This window comes from Ursus americanus, chromosome 15 (assembly GCF_024610735.1).
Source record: "Ursus americanus isolate L20-20 chromosome 15, mUrsAme1.1.p, whole genome shotgun sequence".
In the NCBI taxonomy this organism is placed as follows: Eukaryota; Metazoa; Chordata; class Mammalia; order Carnivora; family Ursidae; genus Ursus; species Ursus americanus.
The window spans coordinates 793,392-807,822 of NC_142141.1; positions in this window are offsets into that span (position 1 = coordinate 793,392).

A 14,431-nucleotide genomic window follows, 5' to 3' on the forward strand; every position below is an offset into this window, starting at 1 on the left:
TCGACAAATCGCTCATCTCAACCTGCCCCTCTGCTCGCCGCACAGCTGGAGGATCGGGCCTGCCGGCCTCCTTTGGGCTAACCCTACCCTAGGTCAGCCCCCGAGGGACCACTTCCAAGTGTCCGGTGCAGCCACGCCGGGGATTGGGGACCCCCCCCAGTGCTGGACTCACCTTGCCGTCCCGTCGCCAACCGGGCCGCTACGGGCACCGCCGGTCACTCAGGGCGGGAGAACGGGCAGCGCCCTCCGAGCCTCTGGCGACTACGAAGGCCATCCGCGCCAAAATGCTTGGGCCGACGCTCCTGGTCGCCAGCGACCTCACCTCAGCACACCACTCCAATAGCCGCAGAGCTGGCGGATCGCGCCTGCCACCCTCCTGGGGGCTAACCTTAACCCAAGCTGGGCCCCAGAGGGGCCCCTCCCAAGGGGACTGGCGCCGCAATGCCAGGGATCGGGGAACCCGAGCCCCGGCTGCGAACTCACCCTGCCCCCGCGCCATCACCCGGGCTGCTAGGGGCACCCTCGGTCATTCAGGGCGGCAGAACTGGCAGGCCCCTCCGAGCCCCCAGCGACCTTTGAAGGCCCCCCGCGCCAAAACGCTTGGGCTCACGCTCCTGTTTGTCAGCGCACTCACTTCGACCCACCCCTCCTCTCGCCACACAGCTGGCAGATCCCGCCTGCCGGGCTTCTGGGTGTAACCCTAACCCTAGGTCTGTCCCCATGGGGCCCCTCCTAATGGGACTGGCATCGCAATGCCGGGGATTGGGGAACCCCAGGCCCAGCGCCGGACTCACCCTGCCGCCCCACCACCACCCAGGCCGCTAGGGGCGTTGCCGGAATTTCAGGGCGGAAGAAAGGGCAGGGCCCTCTGAGCCCCCGCTGACCTTAGAAGGCCTCCCGCACCAAAACATTTGGGCCCACGCTCCCGTTCGCCAGCGCCCTCTTCTCAGGTCGCCCTTCCGCTCACCGAACATCTAGCGGATCGGGCCAGCCTGCTTTCTGGGGGCTAACCCTAACCCTAGGTCGGACCCCGAGGGGCCCCTTCCAAAGGCCTGGTGCCACAACGTCGGGGATTGGGGACCCCTGAGCCACAGTGCCAGACTCACTCTACCGCCCCTCCCCTACTGGCCCCTAGGGGCGCCGCCGGTCATTCAGGGCGGGAGAATGGGCAGGGCCCTCCGAGCCATGGCAACATTCGAAGGCTCAGGGCACCAAAACACTGGGGCCCACGCTCCCGCTCGCCATCGCCCTCAACTCGACCCGCACCTCCGCCCATCGCACAGTGGGCAGATCGGGCCTGCCGGACTCCTGGGAGATAACCCCAAACCCTACTTCGGCCCCCGAGGGGCCCCACCAAGGGGCCTGGCACCGCCACGCCGGGGCTTGGGGAATCCTGAGCCCCAGCTCCGGACTCACGCTGCCTCCCCACCACCACCCTGGCCACTAGGGTGCCGCCGGTCATTAAGGGCGGGGGAACGGGCAGGGCCATCAGAGCTCACGGCGACCATCGAAGGCCCCCTGCGCCAAAACGCTTGGGCCCACGCTCCCGCTCCCCAGCGCCCTCACCTCAGCTTGCCCCTCCGCTTGCCGCAGAGCTGGCGGATCGGGCCTGCCGTCCTCCTGGGGAATCTCCCTAAGCCTAGGTCGGCCATCGACGGACCCCTCCCAAGGGCCCTGGCGCCGCAACGCCAGGGATGGGGGACCCCCGATCCCCAGCGCTGGACTTAACCTGCCCCCCTGCCACCACCCTGGCGACTAGGGGCGCCGTCGTTCATTAAGGGCAGGAAAACGGGCAGCGCCCTCCAAGGCCCCAGCGACCTTCGAAGCCCTCCGCGAAAAAACGCTTGGGCCCAAGCTCTTGCTCGCCAGCGCCCTCACCTCAGCCCTCCCCTCCGCTCACCACACAGCGGGTGGATCGGGCCTGCCGGCCTACTGGGGGCTAACCCTATCCCTAGGTCTGTCCCCGAGGGCCCCCACCCAAGGGGCCTGGCGCCGCAAGCTGGGGATGGGGGACCCCCAAGCCCCAGCGCCGGACTCACCCTGCCACCCTTCCGACATCCGGGCAGCTAGGGGCGCCGCAGGTCATTGAGGGCGGGAGAATGGGCAGGGCCCTCGAGCCCCCGGCGAACTTCAAAGACCCCCTCGCCAAAACGCTTGGGCTCACGCACCCGCTCGCCAGAGCCCTCACCTCGGTTCGCCCCTCCGCTCTGCACAGCCAGCAGATCGGCCTGCCGGCCTCCTTGGGCCTAACCGTAACCCTAGGTCGGCCCCTTAGGGGCCCCTCCCCAGGGGCCTAGCACCACAACGCCGGGGGTTGGGGATCCCTGAGCCCCAGCGCCGGATTCACCCTGCTGCCCCACCGCCAACCGGGCCGGTAGGGGCGCCGCTGGTCATTCAGTGCGGGAGGACATGTAGGGCCCTCCGAGCTATCGGTGACTTTTGAAGGCCCCCAGAGCCAAAACGCTTGGGCCCATGCTCCCATTCGCCAGCACCCTCACTTCGGCCAGGCCCTCTGCTTGCCGCACAGGAGGCGGATAGTGCCTGTCAGCCACCTGGGGGCTAACCCTATACATAGGTCGGCCCCCTAAGGTCCCCTCCTAAGTGGCCTGGACCCACAACGCCGGGGATAGGGTACCTCCCAGCCCCAGCGCCGGATTCACCCTGCCGCCCTTCTGCCAACTGGGTCGGTAGGGGCAACACCGGACATTAAGGGCGGGAGAACGGGCAGGGCCCTCCGAGCCCCCGGCGACCTTCGAAGGACCCCCGCACCAAGGAACTTGGGTCCACGCTTCCGCTCGCAGCGCCCGTACCTCGATCCCCCGTCCGCTCACCACAAGCTGGCGGATCGGGTCGGCTGGCCTCCTGGGGGCTAACGCTAACCCTGGGTCGGCCCCCGAGGGGCCCCTCCCAAGGGACCTGGCACCGCAACACCAGGGATTGGGCCCCCACAGCCCCAACTCCGGACTCACCCTGCTGCCCCGCCACCACCTGGGCCACTAGGGGCGTCGCCCATCATTCAGGGCTGGAGAACGGGCAGGGTCCTCCGAGGCCCCTGTGACCTTAGTAGGCCCCCCGTGCCAAAAAGCTTGGGCCCATGCTCCTGCTCGCTAGCGCCTTACCTCAGCCGCCCCTCCGCTCGCCGCGAGCTGCCAGATCGGGCCTGCCGGCCTTCTGGGGGCTAACCCAAACACCAGGTCGGCCCCCAAGGGGCCCCTCCAAAGGGGCCTATCGCTGCAATGCCTGGGATTGGTGACCCCCGAGTCCCAGCGCCGGACTCACCGTGCCGCCCCGCCGCCACCCCGGGCCGGTAGGAGAGCCGTCGGTCATTCAGGGCAGAACAACGGACAGGGCCCTCCCAGCCCCCGGCGCCATTTGAAGGCCCTCTGCACCAAAACCCTTGGGCCCACGCTCCCGCTCGCCAGCACCATCACTTCGGCCCACCCTCCGCTCGCTGCACAGCTGGCGGATTGGGCCTGACGGTCTCCTGGGGTTAACCCTAACCCTAGGTCGGCCCTTGAAGGGCCCCTCCCAAGGGGCCTGGTGCCGCAACGCCAGGGATTTGGGACCCACAAGCCCCAGTGCCGGACTCACCCTCCCGCCCCGATGCCACCTGGGCCTCTAGGGGCACCGCCGGTCATCCAGGGCGGGAGAACGGGCAGGGTCCTCCGAGCCCCTGGTGACCTTTGAAGGCCCCCACACCAAAACGCTTGGGCCCACGCTTCTTGCTAGTAAGTGCCCTCACCTCGGTCCGCCCCCCCTCTCGCCGCACAGACAGCGGATTGTGCCTGCCAGCCTCCTGGGAACTAACCCTAACTCTAGGTCTGCTCACGAGGGGTCCCTCCCAAGGGGCCTGGCAATGTCACGCCGGGGATTGGGGACCCTCGAGCCCAGTGCATTACTTACCCTGCTGCACTGCCACCACCCAGGCTGCTAGGGGCGCCTCCAGTTATTTAGGGTGGGAGAACGCGCAGGGCTCTCCGAGCCCCGGCGACCTTCGAAGACGCCCGCGCCAAAACGCTTGGGCCTATGCTCCTGCTCGCCAGCACCCTCTCCTCAGCCCGCCCCTCCGCTCGCTGCACAGCCGGCAGATCGGGACTGCCGGCCTCCTGGGGCTAACCCTAACCCTAGGTCGGCTCCCGAGGGGCCCATCCCAAGGGGCCTGGTGCCGCCACGCGGGTGATTGGGGACCCCCGAGCACCAGGGCCGAAGTCACCCTGCCGCCCTGCTGCGACCCGGCTCACTAGGGGCACCGTCCTCATTCGGGGCTGGGGAACCTGTAGGGCCCTCCGAGGCCCCGGCGACTTTTGAAGGCCCACCGCGCCAAAACGCTTGGGCCCAAGCTCCCGTTCGCAAGCGCCCTCACCTCGGCCCATCCCTCCACTTGCCACACAGCTGGCGGATCGGGCCTGCAGGCCTCCTGGGGGCTAACCCTAAACCTAGGTTGGCCCCCAAGGGGCCCCTCCCAAGGTGCCTGGCGCCACCACACCTGGGATTGGGGTTCCCTGAGCCCCATCGACTGACTCACCCTGCCGCCCCGCCACCACCCGGGCTGCTAGGGGTGCCGCCGGTCATTCAGGGCGTTAGAACGGGCAGGGCTCTCCGAGCCCCCGGCAAGCTTCGAATGCCCGCTCGCCAAAATGCTTGGGCCCATGCTCCCACTCGCCAGTGCATTCACATCGACCCACCCTCCACTCACAGTACAGCCGACGGATAGGTCCTGCCGGCCTCCTGGAGCTAACACAAACCCTACGTCGGCGCCCGAGGGGCCCCTCCCAAGGGGCCTGGCTCCACCACGCCGGGGCTTGGGGACCCCCGAGCACCAGCGGCAGTCTCACCCTGCCTCCGCGCTGTGACCCGGCCCGCTAGGGGCGCTGTCCTCATTCAGGGCGGGAGAACGGGCAGGGCCCTCAGAGCCCCGGGCGACATTTGAAGACCCCCGCGCCAAAACGCTTGGACCCACAGAACCGCTCGCCAGCGCCCTCACCTAGACTAGCCCCTCCGCATGCCACACAGCCAGCGGATCAGGCCTGCCAGCCTCCTGGGGGCTAAACCAAACCCTACATCAGCCCCCGAGGGGCCCCTCCCAAGGGGCCTGGCTCCGCCACGCTGGGGCATGGGGACCCTCGAGCACCAGTGCCGGACTCACCCTGCCGCCCCACCACGACCCGGGGCGCTAGGGGCGCTGCCGGTCATTCAGGGCGGGAAAGCGGCCAGGGCCCTGTGAGCCCCCGGCGACCTGCGAAGGCCCCCTGCGCCAAAACGCTTGGGCCCACGGTCCCCCATGCCAGCGTGCTCACCTCAGCCCACCCCCCCTCTTGCCGCACAGACAGCGGATCGGGCCTGCCAGCCTCCTGGGAACTGACCCTAACTCTAGGTCTGCTCACGAGGGGCCCCTCCCAAGGGGCCTGGCGATGCCACGCCGGGGACTGGGGACCCTCGAGCCCCAGCGCATTACTTACCCTACCGCCCTGCCGCCACGCGGGCTGCTAGGGATGCCACCAGTTATTTAGGGCGGGAGAACGGGCAGGGCCCTCCAAGCCCCCAGTGACCTTCAAAGGCCCCCCGCGCCAAAACACTTGGGCCTACGCTCCTGCTCGCCAGCACCCTCTCCTCAGCCCGCCCCTCCGCTCACTGCACAGCTGGCAGATCGGGACTGCCGGCCTCCTGGGGCTAACCCTAACCCGAGGTTGGATCCCGAGGGGCCCATCCCAAGGGGCCTGGCACCGCCACGTGGGTGATTGGGGACCCCCAAGCACCAGGGCTGAACTCACCCTGCTGCCCCACTGCGACCCGGCTCGCTAGGGGCACCGTCCTCATTCGGGGCTGGGGAACGGGCAGGGCCCTCTGAGCCCCCGGTGACATTCGAAGGCCTGACACGCCAAAACGCTTGGGCTCATGCTCCCGCTCGCCAGCGCCCTCACCTCGCCCCACCCGTCCGTTCTCTGCACAGCCGGCGGATCGGGCCCCAGCCTCCTTTGGGCTAACCCTAACCCTAGGTCGGCCCCCGAGGGACCCCTCCCAAGGGGCCAGGCGCCACCACGCCGGGGCATTTGGATCCCTGAGCCCTACTCCAGACTCACCCTGCCGCCCCGCCGCCACCCGGGATGCTAGGGGCGCCACCGGTCATTCAGGGAGGGAGTACCGGCAGGGCCCTCTGAGCCCCTGATGACCTTCGAAGGCCCCCCGCACCAAAACGTTTGGGCCTAAGCTCCTGCTCACCAGCGCCCTCACCTCGGCTCACCCCTCCCCTCGCCACACAGCGGGCGGATCGGGCCCCGGCCTCCTTTGGGCTAACCCTAACCCTAGGTCAGCCCCCGAGGGACCCCTCCCAAGTGCCTGGAGCCACCACGCCGGGGATCGGGGACCACTGAGCCCCAGCTCCAGACTCATCCTGCTGACACGCCGCCACTCTGGCCGCTAGGGGCGCCACCGGTCATTTAGGGTGTGAGAATGGGCAGGGCCCTACAAGCCCCCAGCGAAAAAGGAAGGCCCTCCATGCCAAAACGCCTGGGCCCACGCTCCCGCTTGCCAGCGCCCTCACCTTGGCCCGCCCCTCTGCTCACCGCACAGCCGGCGGTTCGGGCCTGCTGGCCTCCTTTGGGCTAACCCTAAACCTAGGTCGGCCCCAGAGGAGCCCCTCCCAAGGGGCCTGGCGCCGCCATGCTGGGGATTGGGGACACCTGAACCCCACCGCCGGACGCACGCTGCCGCTCCTCACCACCCGGCCCGCTAGGGGCGCCGTCCTCATTCAGGGCGTTAGAACGGGCAGGGCCTGCGGAGCCCCCAGCAACCTTCGAAGGTCCCCCGCGACAAAACGCTTGGGCCCATGCTCCCGCTCGCCAGCGCCCTCACCTCGGCTAGCCCCTCCGCATGCGGCAGAGCTGGCAGATCGGGTCTGCCAGCCTCCTGGGGGCTAACCCTAACGCTAGGTCGGCCCCAGAGGGGCCCCTCCCAAGGGGCCTGGCGCCACCACGCCAGGGATTTGGGATCCCCAAGCCCCACCGCCGGACACACCCTGCCACCCCGGCGCCACCCAGGCCGCTAGGAGCGCCACCGTTCATTCAGGGAGGGAGAATGGGCAAGGCCTTCTGAGCCCCCGCCGATATTCGAAGTCTCCTGGCGCCAAAACCCTAGGGTCCACGGTCCCGCTCGCCAGTGCCCTCACCTCGGCCAGCCCCTCTGCACGCCGTAGAGGCGGCGGATCGGGCCTGCCGGCCTCCTTGGGGCTAACGAAAACCCTAGCTTGGCCCCTGAGGGACCCCTCCCAAGGGGCCTGGCAATGCCACGCCGGGTATTGGGGACCCCCGAGCCCGAGCTCTGGACTCACCCTGCCTCCCCGCCACCACCCTGGCCGCTAGTGCGCCGCCGGGCATTCAGGGCCGGAGAACTTGCTGGGCTCTCCGAGCCCCCAGTGAGCTTCGAAGGCCCCCCATGCCAAAACGCTTGGGCCCACGCTCCCGCTTGCCAGCGCATTAACGTCAGCCCACCCCTCTGCTCTCTGCACAGCCGGCGGATCAGGCCGGCCGGCCTCCTTTGGGCTAACACTAACCATATGTCGGCCCCCGAGGAACCACTCCCAAGTGCCTGGCGCTGCCACGCCGGGGATTGGGGACCCCCGAGCCCCAGCTCCAGACTCACCCTGCCGGCCTGCCATCACACCGGCCACTAGGGGTGTCACCGGTCATTCAGGGTGGGAGAACGGGCAGGGCCTTCTGAGCCCCCGGTGACATTCGAAGACCCCCTGCGCCAAAATGCTTGCGCCCACACTCCCGCTTGCCAGCGTGCTCACCTCAGCCCGCCCCTTGATCGCTGCACAGCCGGCAGATAGGGCCTGCCAGCCAACTGGGGGCTAACCCTATCCAAAGGTCAGCCCCCGAGGGGCCCATCCCAAGGGTCCTATCGCCGCAACGCTGGGGATTGGGGAACCCCGAGCCCCAGTGCCAGGCTCACCCTTCCACCCCACCCCTACCGGGCTGCTAGTGGTGCCGCCGATCATTCAGGGCGGGAGAATGGGCAGGGCCCTCTGAGCCCCCGACGACTTTCGAAGGCCCCCCGTGCCAAAACGCTTGGGCCCACGCTCCCACTCTCCAGCACCCTCACCTTGGCCCGCCCCACCGCTCACCGCACAGCCGACGAATCGGGCCTGCCGGCCTCCTAGGGTCTAAACCTAACCCTAGGTCGGCCCAAGAGGGGCTCCACCCAAGGTGCCTGGCGCAGCTACGCCGGGGATTGGGGTCCCCCGAGCACCATTGCCGGACTCACCCTGCCACCCCTCCGTGACCCGGCCCACTAGGGGCGCCGTCCTCATTCAGAGCGGAAGAACGGGAAGGGCCATCCAAGGCCCGGTGACCTTCGAAGGACCCCCGGTCCAAAACGCTTGGGCCTACGCTCCCGCTCACCAGCGCATTCACGAGTCCCTCCCAAGGGGCCTGGCGTCGCCACGCCAGGGATTGGGGATGCCCAAGCCCCAGTGCCGGACTCACTCTGCCGCCACGCCACCACCCAGGCCGCTAGGGGCGCCTCAGGTCATTCAGGATTGGAGAACGGGAAGGGCCCTCCGAGCCCCTGGCGACCTTTGAAGGCCCCCTGTGCCAAAATGCTAGGGCCCACGCTCCCGCTTGCCATTACCCTCACCTTGGCCCTCCCCTCCGCTTGCCACTCAGCTGGCAGATCGGTCCTGCCGGCCTCCTGGGGGCTAACCCTAACCCTACATCGGGCCCGAGGGGCCCCTAAGAAGGGGACTGGCGCCGCCACGCCGGCGATTGGAAACCCTCGAGCCCCAGCGCAGGACTTACCCTGCCGCCCCGCCGCCACCCAGGCCTCTAGGGGCGCCACCAGTCATTCAGGATGGGAGAACGGGCAGGGCCCTCAGAGCTCCTGGCGACATTTGAAATCCCCCTGCGCCAAAACGCTTGGGCCCACACTCCTGCTGCCCAGCGCCCTCACCTCGGCCCGCCCTTCTGCTCACTGCACAGCCGGCGGATTGGGCCTGCAGGCCTCCTGGGGGCTAACCCTAACCCTAGGTCGGCCCCCGAGGGGCCCCTCCATAGCGGCCTGGCGCCGCAACACCGGGGATTGAGGACCCCTGAACCCCAGCGCCAGACTCACCCAGCTGCCCCGCCGCCTTGCGGGCCGCCTGGGGCGCCGCAGATCATTCAGGGCGGGAGAAAGGGCAGGGCTCTATGAGCTCCTGGCGATCTTTAAAGGCCCCCCGTGCCAAACGCTTGGGCCCACGCTCCCGCTCGCCAGCGCCTTCACTTCGGCCCACCCCTCCGCTCGCCGCACCACTGGCGGATCGGGCCTGTCGGCCTCCTAGGAGCTAACACTAACCCTAGGTCGGCCCCAGAGGGGCCCGTCCGAGGGGCCTGGCGCTGCCACACCAAGGATTGGGGACTCCTGAGCCACAACGCCAGATGCAGCCTGCTGCCCTTCCACCACCCGGGCCACTAGGGGCGCTGCTGGTCATTCTGGGCTGGAGAACGTACAGGGCCTTCTGAGCCACCCTCGATCTTTGAAGGCCCCCACGCCAAAACGCCTGGGCCCACGCTCCCGCTTGCCAGCACTCTCACCTCGGCCTGCCCCTCTGCACGCTGCAAAGCTGGCAGATCAGGCCTGCCGAAATCCTGGGGGCTAACACAAACCCTGTGTCAGCCCCCGAGGGGCCCCTCACAAGGGTCCTGGAGCCGCCACTCCTGTGCTTGGGCACGCTCAGGAGCAGCGCCAGACTCACCCTGCCACCATGCCACCACCCGGGCTGCTAGGGGCGGCGCCGGTCATTCAGGGCGGGAGAACGGGCTGGGATCTCCGAGCCCCTGATGACATTGGAAGGCCCCCCGTGCAAAAACGCTTCAGCCAACGATCCCGCTCCCCAGAGCCCTCACCTTGGCCCGCCACTCTGCTCTCCACACAGCCGGCGTATCGGGCCTGCTGGCCTCCTTTGAGCTAACACTAACCCTAGGTCAGCCCCCGAGGGACCCCTCCCAAGTGCCTGGCGCCATCACGCCAGTGATTGAGACCCCCAAGCCCCAGCTGTGGACTCACCCTGCTGCTGCGTCTCACCTTGGCCCGCCACTCCGCTCTCCACACAGCTGGTGGATCGGGCCTGTCGGCCTCCTGGGAACTAACTCCAAACCCTACGTCGGCCCCCAAGGGGCCCCTCCCAAGGGGCCTGATGTCGCCACGCCAGGGATTGGGGATGCCCTAGCCCTAGCGCCAGACTCACCCTGCAGCCCCGCCTCCACCCTGGCCTCTAGGGGTGCTGCCGGTCATTCAGTGCGGGAGAACGTGCAGTGCCCTCCGAGCCCCCAGCAAACTTCGAAAGCCCCCTTGCCAAAACTCTTGGGCCCACGCTCCCACTCGCCAGTGCCCTCACCTCGGCCCACCCCTCCGCTCACCGCACAGCTGGCAGATCTGGCCTGCCGGCCCCCTTGGGGCTAACTCTACACCTAGGTCAGCCCCGGTGGGCCCCCTCCCAAGGTGCCTGGTGCCGCCTCGCTGGGGACTGGGGTCCCCGGAGCCCCTTCGCCACACTCACACTGCCGCCCCACCGCCAACCGGGACACTAGGGGTGCCGCCGGTTATTCAGGTTGGGAGAACGGGTAGGGCCCTCCGAAACATCGGCGACATTCGAAGGCCCCCCGCATCAAAAGGCTTAGGCCCATGCTCTTGCTCCCCAGTGCCCTCACCTCGGCCCACCCCACTGCTCGCTGCACAGCTGGCGGATTGGGCCTGCTGGCCTCCTGAGGGCTAACCCTAACCCTAGGTCAACCCCTGAGGGGCCCCTCCCAAGGGGCCTGGCGTCACCACGCCACGGATTGGGGACCCCCGAGCCCCAGGTCTGGACTAACCCTGCCGCCCTGCGTCCATCTGGGCTGCTATCGGCACCACCGGTCATTCAGCGCCGGAGAATGAGCAGGGCCCTCAGAGACCCCGGCAACATTCGAAGTTACCCTGCGCCAAAACGCTTGGGTGCACGCACCCGCTCCCCAGCACCCTCACCTTGGCCCACCGCTCCACACCCCGCTCAGCCGGGGGATCAGGCCTGCCTGCCTCCTGGGGGCTAAACCTATTCCAGGTCGGCCCCCGAGGGGCCCCTCCCAAGGGGCCTGGCGTCGCCTCGCCAGGGATTGGGGACACCCGAGCCCCAGCGCCGGACTCACCCTGCCGCCCCGGCACCACCCGGGCCGCTAGGGGCGCTGCCGGTCATTCACGGAGGGAGAACATGCAGGGCCTTCCAAGCCTCCGTCGACCTTTGAAGGACCCCGCGCCAAAACTCCTGGGCCTATGCTCCCGCTCGCCAGCGCCATCACCTCCGCCTGCACCTCTGCAAACTGCACAGCCGGCGGATTGCGCATGTCGGCCTCCTGGGGGCTCCTCCCAAGGGACCTGGCACCGCCACACCGGTGCTTGGGGACCCCCAGCACCAGCGCCAGACAAACCCTGCCGCCTTGCTGCCAACCCGGCCGCTAGGGACGCCGCCACTCATTCAGGTCGGTAGAATGAGCAGGGCCCTCTGAGCCCCCGGCGACCTTCGAAGGCCCCCCGTACCAAATCGCTTGGGCCCATGTTCCTGCTCGCCAGCTTGCTCACCTTGGCCCGCCCTCTGCTCAACACAGAGCTGTCGGATCAGGCCTACCGGCCTCCTGGGGGCTAACCCTAACCCTAGGTTGGCCCCCAAAGGGCCCCTCCCAAGGGGCCTGTCGCCACAACACCGGGGATTGATGACCCCCAGCCCCAGCGCCGGACTCACCCTGCATCCCCGCCGGCACCCAGGCCGCTAGGGCACCACCGGTCATTCAGGGCGGGAGAATGGACAGGGCCCTCCCAGTCCCAGTGAACTTCTAAGGCCCCAGGAGCCAGAATGCTTGGGCCCATGCTCCCGCTGACCAGCGCCCTCACCTCAGCCAGCCCCTCTGCTGGCTGCACAGCCAGCGGATTGGGCCTGCCAGCCTCCTGGGGGCTAACCCTAACTCTAGGTTGGCCCCCGAGGGGAACCTCCCAAGGGGCCTGGCGCAGCAATGCCAGGGACTGGGGACCCCTGAGCTCCAGCGCCGGACTCACCCTGCTGCCCCGACGCCACCCGAGCTGCTAGGGGCGCTGCCGGTCATTCAGTGCGGGAGAACAGGCAGGGCCCTTCGAGCCCCTGGCGACCTTCGAAGGCCAACTTGCAAATACGCTTGGGCCCACACTCCTGCTCACTAGCACCCACATCTCAGCCCGCCCCTCCGCTTGCCACACACCTGGCAGATCAGGCCTGCTGGCATCCTGGGGGCTAACTCTAACACTTGGTCAGCCCACGAGGGGCCCCTCCCAAGGGGCCTTGCACCGCAACACCGGGGATTGGGGACACCCGAGCCCCAGCGCCAGACTCTCCCTGCCGCCCTGCCGCCAACTGGGCCAGTAGGGGCGCCACCGATCATTCAAGGAGGGAGAAGGGGCAGGGCCCTCTGAGCCCCCGGCGACCTTCGAAGAACTCCTGCGCTCAAATGCTTGGGCCCACTTTTCCTCTCCCCAGCGCCCTCACCTCGGCCCGCACCTCCACTCGCCGCACAGTGTGCGGATTGGGCCTGACGGTCTTTTTGGGGCTAACCTTAACCCTAGGTCGTCGCCCCAGGGGCCCCTCCCAAGGGTCCTGGTGCCACTACGCCGGGGATGTGGTACCCCAAGCCCCAGAGCTGGACTCACCCTCCACAGCGCAGCCACCCGGGCCGCTAGGGGCACCACCGGTCATTCAGGGTGGGAGAACGGACAGGGCCGTGGAGAAACCGGCGACATTTGAAGCCTCCCACCCCAAAATGCTGGGGCCCACCATCACGCTCCCCAGCACCTCCACCTTGGCCCGCCCACCTCTAGCCGCCTAGCCAGAGGATCACGCCTGCCGGCCTCATGGGGGCTAAATCTAACCCTAGGTCGGCCCACAAGGAGCCCTTCCCAAGGGGCCTGGCACTGCAACGCCGGGGATTGGGGATCACCGAGCCGCAGCGTGGGACTTACCCTGCTGCCCAACCGTGAATGGAGCCGCTAGGGGCATCGCCGGTAATTCAGGGCGGGAGAACGGGCAGGGCCCTCCGAGCCTCTAGCGACGTTCAAAGGCCCCTACTCCAAAACGCTGGATACCATACTCCCGCTCGCCGGGACCCTCACCTAGGCCCACTCCTCTGCTTGCCGCACAGACGGTGCATCGGGCCTGCTGGCCTACTGAGGTCTAACCCTAACCCCTAACCTTAAACCCTAAACCTTAACCCCTAACCCTAACCCTAACCATAACCCCTAACCCTTGCCCTAACCCTAACCCTACCCTAAATTTAACCCTAAACCCTAATCCTTAAACCCTAAACCCTAACATTAACACTAAACCATAAACCTTAACCCTAATCCCGAAGCCCTAAACAATAAACCCTAACCTTAACCACTAACCCCAAACCCCTAACCCTAACCCTCCCCTTAACGCTACCCCTTCAGCTAACCCTACCCCTAACCCGTAAACTAACCCTAAACCTAAACCTAACCCGTACCCTAACCTGAACCCTAACCTTAACCCTAAACCCTAAACCCTGACCCTAACCCATACCCTAATTCATACCATAACCCGTACCCTAACCCAACCCGTAACATAACCCTAACCCGTACCCTAACTGTAAACCTAAACCCTAAACCGTAACCCGTACCCTAACCCTAACCAGTATCCTTCCCTTAACGTTAACCCATACCCTAACCCGTACACTAACCCATACCATAACCCGTACACTATCCCAAACCCGGACCCTAACCCATACCCTAACCCATACCTAACCCTAACCTGTACCCTAACCCGTACCCTAACCCATACCCTAACCCTAAACCATACCCTATACCTATCCCTAACCCGTTCCCTAACCCGTACCCTAACCCCAACCCTAAACCGTAACCCAACCTGTACCATAACCCTAAACTGTACCCTAACCCTAACCCATACCCTAACCCTAACCCATACCCTAAACCATACCCAAATCCGTACGCCAACACTTACCCTAAGCCGTACCCTAACACGTACCCTAAACCGTACCCTAATGCGTACCCTAACCCGTACCCTAACCCTAACCCATACCCTAAACGTAACCCATACTCCAACCCTAACCCCACCCTAACCCCAAACCCTAAACCCTAACCCGTACCCTAAACCCTTATCTGTACCCTAACGCATAACCTCTAACCTGTAACCCCTAAACCCAACCCTAACCCGTACCCTCTCCTTCCCCTAACTCTAACCCCTACCCTCACCCATACCCTAACCGTAACCCATACCCTAACCTTAACCCATACCCTAATCCGTACCCTAACCCCCGGGGTTGGGTACACCTGAGCCCCACCACGGGACTCAGCCTGCCACCCCTCAGGAAACCATGCCCCTTGCGGCGCCACAGAGCATCCCATGCAGGAGAATTGGTAGGGC